The following is a 10125-nucleotide window of genomic DNA, read 5'->3' as shown; positions in this document are numbered from 1 at the left end:
CAGCCATTTTTCCAGCCAAAGAGAGGAGTCACAAAAATCAGAAATAGAGATAAAATGAATCACTAACCTTTGATGATCTTCATCAGATGACACTCATAAGACTTCATGTTACACAATACATGTATGTTTTGTTCGATTAAGTTAATATTTATATAAAATCAATCTCAGTATACATTGGCGCGTTATGTTTAGTAGTTCCAAAAACAGCTGGTGATTTTGCAGAAATGCTATGTTTGATTTGTTCCATAAAGTTCATAATTTATGTCCAAATTCCTCCTTGTTGTTAGCGCGTTCAGCCCAGTAATCCATCTTCATGAGGCGCGGGCACTAGGTCCAGACGAAAAGTCCAAAAGTTCCGTTACAGTTCGTAGAAACATGTCAAACTATGTATAGAATCAATCTTTAGGATGTTTTTAACATAAATCTTCAATAATGTTCCAACCGGAGAATTCCTTTGTCTTCAGAAATGCAATGGAACGCGAGCTAACTCTCACGTGAACGAGCGTCATGAGCTTGTGGAATTCTGCCAGACCACTGACTCAAAGAGCCCATATGAGCCTATCCTTTACAGTAGAAGCCTCAAACAACGTTCTAAAGACTGTTGACATCTAGTGGAAGCCTTAGGAAGTGCAACATGACCAATATCCCACTGTATCTTCAATAGGGAATGAGTTGAAAAACGACCAACTTCAGATTTCCCACTTCCTGGTTGGATTTTTGCTCAGGTTTTTGCCTGCCATATGAGTTCTGTTATACTCAGACATCATTCAAACAGTTTTAGAAACTTCAGAGTGTTTTCTATCCAAATATACTAATAATAATATGCATATATTAGCAACTGGGACTGAGTAGCAGGCAGTTTACTCTGGGCACCTTATTCATCCAAGCTACTCAATACTTCCCCCAGCCATAAGAAGTTAATGAAGAAAGAACCACATTTCAAGAAAGCAACAAGTATTTTATCCTTCCTCTTGCAAATTAAGTTTCCCCCCCCCCCCCCCCCCCCAATTCTATCAGCGAGCTTCAGAAGGTTAGGAGTACGTACATAACACTCAGTGGAACATGGACCCTTAACGCACCCGTGAAGAAAGCCAGTGAGACCGCTAAACGAATTACCTCAAGATTAGAGATGAGACTGTTTCTTATATATGTGCACGTCCTTTGCGGCTCAATTGGTAGGGCATGGTGCTTGTAATGCCAAGGGTTGTGTGGTTGATTCCTGCTGGGGCCACCCATATGTTAAAATGTATGCATGCATGACTAAGTCACTTTAGGTAAAAGTCTCAGCTAAATGGCCTATATTATTAATTAACAGATCAAACCACTTGAGGCAAGTCTGGACAATTGTTTAAAATGTGCAACATGTAGGGTGACTTCCCCCACTGAGTGTGGAGATGAGCATTGTGTGTGAGCTGCCGTTTATGTGTGACACTTCCATTTGAATCAAAGAGGGGCTTTGGGGATGTGAAATGAGGCTGATTGCTGTGACCTCCCAGCTGGATGCTGCTTGTGCTGGTGATAATCACAGTGGTTAGTGCTACACTGGAATTTGATGAGCTAGCTTCCTTTGCCTGGTACTTTTCTGATTTCATTGGAATGGCCCACTCTGCCACGACTATCTCCAATTATTTGTTTTTTTTCCCTTGGATTTTGACCGGTATCACTTTTCCCATAACTGTTAATTTGGGGAGATTCCAATTCTGCAGGCACACAACAATAAATAAGCCAGGCATAAGATCAAACCTTTTCATTAGTGCAGTGGTGTATGGAACCAGCTGTGTTCATGTTGCACATGGGACAGGAATTCCAATCTATCTGCTGTAACTGTCCCCACCTGCGAATGTCTAATTTCCCATCTTCTCCCTCTCGATTGTCTGCTTTGCTGTCTCCTCATTAATTCATTTTGTAGGAGGAATAATACTTTCTCCAGGTTTTTCCATTTTTGTCTTTTATTAGTAGAACTGTGAGTAATTTTACTTTTTTATTTTTTTATTAATCACATGCTGTTGCTACTGTTAGGGTTATCAAAGACTCCAGCCACCCTAGTCATATCTATGCATAGTCACTTTAATAACTGTACCTACATGTACATATTACCTTAAACGACTAGTGGAAAGCCATCCACTTGACAGGTGAGGCAGATAAATATGCTGATTAAACAGCATAATTATTACACAAGTGCAGCTTGTGCTGGGGACAATAAAAGGCCACGCTAAAATGTGCAGTTTGGTCACACAACACAATGTCGCAGATGTCTCAAGTTTTGAGGGAGCATACAATTGGCATGTTGACACCAGAGTTGTTGCCAGAGAATTTAATGTTAATTTCTTGAATGTTCATGTCTGCCTCTAACGTTGTTTTAGAGAATTTGCACATCCAACTGGCCTCACAACCGCAGAACACGTGTAGCCCAGGATCTCCACCTCCGGCTTCTTCACCTGCGGAATCGTCTGAGACCAGCCACCCAGACAGCTGGTGAAACATGGGATTTACACAACTGAAGAATTCCTAAACAAACTGTCAGTAACCGTCTCTGGAAAGCTTATCTGCATGCTTGTCGTCCTCACCAGAGTCTTGACCTGACTGCAGTTTGGCGTCGTAACCGACTTCAGTGGGCAAATGCTCACCTTCAATAGCCACTGGCACACTGGAGAAGTGCACTCTTCACGGATGAATCCCGGGTTTCAACTGTACCGGGCAGATGACAGACAGCGTGTATGGCGTCATGTGGGCGAGCAGTTTGCTGATGTCAATGTTGTAAACAGATTTCCCCGTGGTGGTGGGGTGATGGAATGGCCAAACATAAGCTACTGACAATGAACACAATTGCATTTTATCGATGTCAACTTGTGTACATTTTTATCGATGTCAACATGTTTCAGTTCCCGAAAATATCCAGCTACTTTGCACACAGCCATTGAAGAGGAGTAGGACAATATTCCACAGGCCACAACAACAGCCCATTAGTAAGCATTTTACTCTTGGTGTACACCTGTTTTTTTTAAGAAGCATGTGATAAATACAATTTGATTTAAATATGATGAGGAAATTTGTACTTGCGCATTCAGCTATTTTTCTTGGAAATAAATGACATATTCTTGAGAACTTATTTTTTACTTTTTGCTTTCCCCTCCATTCTCTTTCATGCTTGGCTGAGTTTAGCAAGCACCTCAGCCACAAGCGACCCCACTGGCGGACTTACCATTAGGCAGAAGAGGCAATTGCCTTAGTCCTCACATCATCAACGGCCCTCATGAGCTGGGCATATAAAAAAACATTTATATTTTTTTATGTGAAATAATTTCTCTACTTTAGGCCCCCCATGTTTCACTCAACAAAAACATCCCAATCAAAACCCTCTTTTAAAGAAGAGTTTGAGATTTTGGCTATGATGCCCTTTATCTACTTTCCCAGAGTCAGATGAATTAGTGGATACCATTGTTATGCCTCTGTGTCCAGTAATTAAGGAAGTTAGAGGTAGTTTTGAGAGCCAATGCTAATCAGCGTTAGCGCAATGACTAGAAATCTATGGGTAGCAGATACACATTGACTTCCTGTCAAGCAATTGCGCTTCAAACAGCACACAGACATAAAAATGAAGTAGATACAGTGAATTCGGAAAGTATTCAGACCCCTTCACTTTTTCCACATTTTGTTACTTTACAGCCTTATTCTAAAATTGATTAAATTGTTTGTTTTTCTCATCAATCTACACAAAATACACTATAATGACAAAGCAAAAACTGGTTTTTAGGAATGTTTGCAAATGTATTAAAAATAGAACATTTTATAAATTCAAACCCTTTAGTACTTTGTTGAAGTACCTTTGGCAGAGATTACAGCCTTGAGTCTTTTTGGGTATGACACTACAATCTTGGCAGACCTGTATTTGGGAGTTTCTTCCATTCTTCTCTGCAGATCCTCTCAAGCTCTGTCAGGTTGGATGGGGAGTGTCGCTACACAGCTATTTTCTCCAGAGATCAGGTTCAAGTCTGTGCTCTGGCTGGGCCACTCAAGAACAATCAGAGATATGTCCCAAAGTCACTCCTGTGTTGTCTTGGCTGTGTGCTTAGGGTCATTGTCCTGTTTTAAGATGACCCTTCGACCCAATCTGAGGTCCTGAGTGCTCTGGAGGAGGTTTTCATCGAACATTGCCTGGTCACTTTTACCCCTACCAACATGTACATATTACCTCAACTACCTCACATTGACTCGGTTCCGGTACTCCTTGTATATTGTTATTTATTGTTTTACTATTTTTATTTGCAAATGTTCTTACTTTTTAACTCTGCATTGTTGGAATTGGCTTGTAAGTAAGCATTTCACGGTAAACTCTACACCTGTTGTATTTGGCGCATGTGACAAATAAAATATGATATGATAGGAAATGCTTTCTTGATTGTTGTTTATATCCATCACAGAAAAAGGGGGTATTGAGAAGATTACCTAATCTGTGGGTTTTCTCTAATCAATTCCAACATTGGAGTAAGGACAATAAAACAATGTTCATTACAATTCCGTTCTGTGCAAATTACCATTTGTGAGAAAATCAATAAGGAATTATTATTTCTCATCCTCAGGAGAGGTGAGAGGTGGGCGGATTGTAAAGCTAGCTCGGGTCGATGGTCGTTGGCTGTAATAGACGCATTCAATGTCACCTGAACTAACAGAGAAGGAGTGAACTTCATTATCTTGTATCGAGGTGTATGTGCACACAATTTTAACACACCAAGCCATCATGGTAAAAAATTGATTGCGGAGCGCACAACCAATTCTTACAAACGGTTATGTAAAGGAATCAACATTTGTATGCCATGTGAATGTCTAATGGATGTCTTGGCATTTAAATAACGAAAGTCCCTATATGGTAATGCTTCTGTGCATTACTTATGCAGAACATAACAAAATTACCATTCTTGCCACTTAACTAAAGCAGAAGAGAGAGAAAGAGAGAGACTGCTGAGGGGCTCCAATATAGGGATCTGCCACTCTTCTTTAAAGCTAGAATGCTTAATTGAAACAATAGCAAACAGTCACCCTGCCTGTGTTGTTAAACGATGAGGGATGGGCCTGGAGAAATGTAATCACCCTCAAATGTAATCACCCTCAAATTCATAGACATCGCTATGGATGCAAGGACTGACCATCCATGATATGACAGTTTTAACCATGTTTTGAAGCTATACAATGTTTGTTTACATTTACATGGTTTAGAAACGTAGTTAAACCAGCTTATATTTATGCGACAGTTGAACTAATGTAGTGTGGCATATTTATAAGTTATATTCTTCAAGAATCGATGGGTATATACAGTATATAATTAATTTATAAGTCCAAAAATTGATGTAGCAACTAAGGATTCCAGCTGTAACCTTGTTTAATCTCCACATTTCTGCCGAAGAGCAGCGGTAACGAGATAGAACTTTTATCTGTGCCAATGGAGGATCCCAGTGAGATGCCGCCATGAAAAAAACGCGGGCATAAAATGAAACACAACAGATCCAGGTGCCTTGAGGATAGCCGCCCTTCGACGCAACACAGAGAGCCTCAATAGTGGACCGTCAGGCATATTCCCAGTTCCCTCTTACTTTTAAGGATTATCCTCTAGGGGATTTGTGACGCAAGCCTCCCTAGTGGGAGGCCTTGTTAACACATCTCTCTAGGGAAAGGAAACACTTGTGTTTCCCAGATTTGTCAACTGTCTTCCTACTGTAGTTGGGCACAGGTTTGAAAGACCACTATTTTGGATTAACTGCCTTCATAGAAACCTGAGCCTTTGCTGTGAAAGACTGAACCACAGTGCAAATGTATTCATGTAAGGATTATTGGAATTCAGTTACAGTATGGCAAAATATTAAAGTGTGGGTGTGAAGCAACAACAGACGTTGGTGGTACTTTCTGTCCTGGTCAGCAAGGAATTCATATGCTAGGGTTGTGAGATGTTAATCACTTAATAATCACTTATACCGTAAAGGAACAAATTCATGACGTCAAAGTAGTTTGACGAGATATAATGGTTGTCGGTCCGAAGATTCATAGAAAGGCTAAGCGGTTCCATTTTCTAGTGGCACTCATGAGACATTTTTGTTTTCAGATGAGGCACTACTTTGAAGAGCAATGCTGTGTACTCGTATAGTATGATATACAGTGCATTCGGAAAGTATTCAGACCCCTTCTCTGGTCTGATGAAACCAAGACCGACCTTAATGCCAAGCATCACATCTGGAGGAAACCTAGCACCATCCCTACGGTGAAGCATGGTGGTGGCAGCATCATGCTGTGGGAATGTTTTTTGGTGACAGGGACTGGGAGACTAGTCAGGATCGAGGGAAAGATGAACGGAGCAAAGTACAGAAAAATCCTTGATGAAAACCTGCTGCAGAGTGTTCCAGACCTCAGACTGGGACAAATGTTCACCTTCCAACAGGACAACGACCCTAAGCACACAGTCAAGACAATGCAGCAGTGGCTTCAGGGCAAGTCTCTGAATGTAATTGATCGGCCCAGCCAAAGCCCGGACTTGAACCCGATCAAACATCTCTGGAGAGACCTGAAAATAGATGTGCAGCGATGCTCCCCATACAACCTGACAGAGCTTGAGAGGATCTGCAGTGAAGAATGGGAGAATCTCCCCAAAAACAGGTGTGCCAAGCTTGTAGCTTCATACCCAAGAAAACTCGAGGCTGTAATCGCTGCCAAAGGTGCTTCAACAAAGTGCTGAGTAAAAGGTCTGAATAGTTAAGTAAATGTGATATTTTTTTTCTTCGAAAAAGGCTGTAACGTAACAAATTTGGAAAAATTCAAGGGGTCTGAGTACTTTCTGAATGCACTATAAATGATTAACAAGAAAAGAGATGCCACTACCATGACATTGTATGGAGAACTTTTTGACAATGTACTGATTATTCTAACTTTTAGACATCTTGTTTTGATGATGAATCACAACAAATTACACCAAACATGGCTTTAGAGAAAGAAAATAACCCCATGTTAGGATTTATTTAATGGCAGCATTTAAGTTATTCCCCAGCTCCAAGTGGATCCACTGCATGCCTCTGCTGCACCCTCCCCCTGCGAGGTCCATATGTAATGAGGCAGAAAACCAGGAGTGAAAGCGTCTGTGGAGGATCCGTGTCCGTGAATCCACAGCCTTGAGCTCTGGCAGCTCCAGTCCATGGGAAGCAAGCACTGAAAACTTAATTGGTGATGGAGGAGCGGAAGGAAGGCAGGAGGGGGGATGATGGGAGGGGGTGGGTTAAGCAGAGCTGCGAAAAAGACAGGACTGCTTTTTTTATAGGGAAAAACCTGAAAAGACTTGATGTCTGCTAGTTTTAGAGGGTGTCAAAACCCACTGTGTGCATTGTGCAGCGGAGAGAGAAGACAATACATTGAGCGATACTGTACGCTCATGTTACATCTAAAACAAGAGATTACCATGAACTGAACTCTGGGTGAATGACTGAAGGCTTACCCAGTGGCAGTCTGAAGGAAGAGATGAATTTCCAGGCGAGAGGTTTCTCATGAGTTGAAGGAGATGTATTCTGTATGATCCCTTCTACCTCCCCCTCCCTCCCTTTCATCCTTCGGACATGCACTCCTGCATTCTGACACTTCACCTGTTCTCGGAACGCCAGTTCCAGTAGAAAAGGGATGCCTAGCCATGGAGTCTTCAGTGCTGTATAGGCAGGACTTGCTTCCAAGCCTCCCAGCACCCCCAACTGTCACTTCTGAAAAAAGGTCAAATAGGGGGTGCTTATATTTGTCCTGTTTCACACGTGTGCAAGTGTGTAACTTGTAGTATATCTTAGTAGTATTTTTTAGTATTTTAGTATTTTAATATTTCTTTAGTAGTAATGTACAGTACCAGTGAAAAGTTTGGATACACCTACTCATTCAAGGGTTTTTATTTATTTTTACTCTTTTCTACATTGTAGAATAATAGTGATGACATCAACTATGAAATAACATATATGGAATCATGTAGTTAGTTGAGATTCTTCAAAGTAGCCACCCTTTGCCTTAAGACAGATTTGCACATTCTTGGCTTTCTCTCAACCAGCTTAACCTGGAATGCTTTTCCTGCGGTCTTCGAGTTCCCACATGTTCTGAGCACTTGTTGGCTGCTTTTCCTTTACTCTGTGGTCCAACTCCTGCGGTCCAACTTAAATAATGATAGACTGTTTCTCTTTGCTTATTTGATCTGTTCTTGCCATAATATGGACTTGGTCTTTTACCAAATAGGGCTATCTTCTGTATACCACCCCTACCTTGTCACAACATAACTTATTGGCTCAAATGCATTAAGAAGGAAAGAAATTCCACAAATTAACTTTTGACAAGGCACACCTGTTAATTGAAATGCATTCCAGGTGGTTGAGAGAATGACAAGAGTGTGCAAAGCTGTCATCGAGGCAAAGGGTGGCTACTTTGAAGAATCTCAAATATAAAATATATTTTGAGTTGTTTAACACTTGTTTGGTTATTACATGATTCCATATGTGTTACAGTGCCTTGCGAAAGTATTCGGCCCCCTTGAACTTTGCGACCTTTTGCCACATTTCAGGCTTCAAACATAAAGATATAAAACTGTATTTTTTTGTGAAGAATCAACAACAAGTGGGACACAATCATGAAGTGGAACGACATTTATTTGATATTTCAAACTTTTTTAACAAATCAAAAACTGAAAAATTGGGCGTGCAAAATTATTCAGCCCCCTTAAGTTAATACTTTGTAGCGCCACCTTTTGCTGCGATTACAGCTGTAAGTCGCTTGGGGTCTCTATCAGTTTTGCACATCGAAAGACTGAAATTTTTTCCCATTCCTCCTTGCAAAACAGCTCGAGCTCAGTGAGGTTGGATGGAGAGCATTTGTGAACAGCAGTTTTCAGTTCTTTCCACAGATTCTCAATTGGATTCAGGTCTGGACTTTGACTTGGCCATTCTAACACCTGGATATGTTTATTTTTGAACCATTCCATTGTAGATTTTGCTTTATGTTTTGGATCATTGTCTTGTTGGAAGACAAATCTCCGTCCCAGTCTCAGGTCTTTTGCAGACTCCATCAGGTTTTCTTCCAGAATGGTCCTGTATTTGGCTCCATCCATCTTCCCATCAATTTGAACCATCTTCCCTGTCCCTGCTGAAGAAAAGCAGGCCCAAACCATGATGCTGCCACCACCATGTTTGACAGTGGGGATGGTGTGTTCAGGGTGATGAGCTGTGTTGTTTTTACGCCGTGTTGCTTTTACGCCAAACATAACGTTTTGCATAGTTGCCAAAAAGTTCAATTTTGGTTTCATCTGACCAGAGCACCTTCTTCCACATGTTTGGTGTGTCTCCCAGGTGGCTTGTGGCAAACTTTAAACAACACTTTTTATGGATATCTTTAAGAAATGGCTTTCTTCTTGCCACTCTTCCATAAAGGCCAGATTTGTGAAATATACGACTGATTGTTGTCCTATGGACAGAGTCTCCCACCTCAGCTGTAGATCTCTGCAGTTCATCCAGAGTGATCATGGGCCTCTTGGCTGCATCTCTGATCAGTCTTCTCCTTGTATGAGCTGAAAGTTTAGAGGGACGGCCAGGTCTTGGTAGATTTGCAGTGGTCTGATACTCCTTCCATTTCAATATTATCGCTTGCACAGTGCTCCTTGGGATGTTTAAAGCTTGGGAAATCTTTTTGTATCCAAATCCGGCTTTAAACTTCTTCACAACAGTATCTCGGACCTGCCTGGTGTGTTCCTTGTTCTTCATGATGCTCTCTGCGCTTTTAACGGACCTCTGAGACTATCACAGTGCAGGTGCATTTATACGGAGACTTGATTACACACAGGTGGATTGTATTTATCATCATTAGTCATTTAGGTCAATATTGGATCATTCAGAGATCCTCACTGAACTTCTGGAGATAGTTTGCTGCACTGAAAGTAAAGGGGCTGAATAATTTTGCACGCCCAATTTTTCAGTTTTTGATTTGTTAAAAAAGTTTGAAATATCCAATAAATATCGTTCCACTTCATGATTGTGTCCCACTTGTTGTTGATTCTTCACAAAAAAATACAGTTTTATATCTTTATGTTTGAAGCCTGAAATGTGGCAAAAGGTCGCAAAGTTCAAGGGGGCC

Source organism: Oncorhynchus mykiss, chromosome 1, assembly GCF_013265735.2.
Source record: "Oncorhynchus mykiss isolate Arlee chromosome 1, USDA_OmykA_1.1, whole genome shotgun sequence".
Classification (NCBI taxonomy): Eukaryota; Metazoa; Chordata; class Actinopteri; order Salmoniformes; family Salmonidae; genus Oncorhynchus; species Oncorhynchus mykiss.
Note: the sequence above shows the minus strand (reverse complement) of the source record.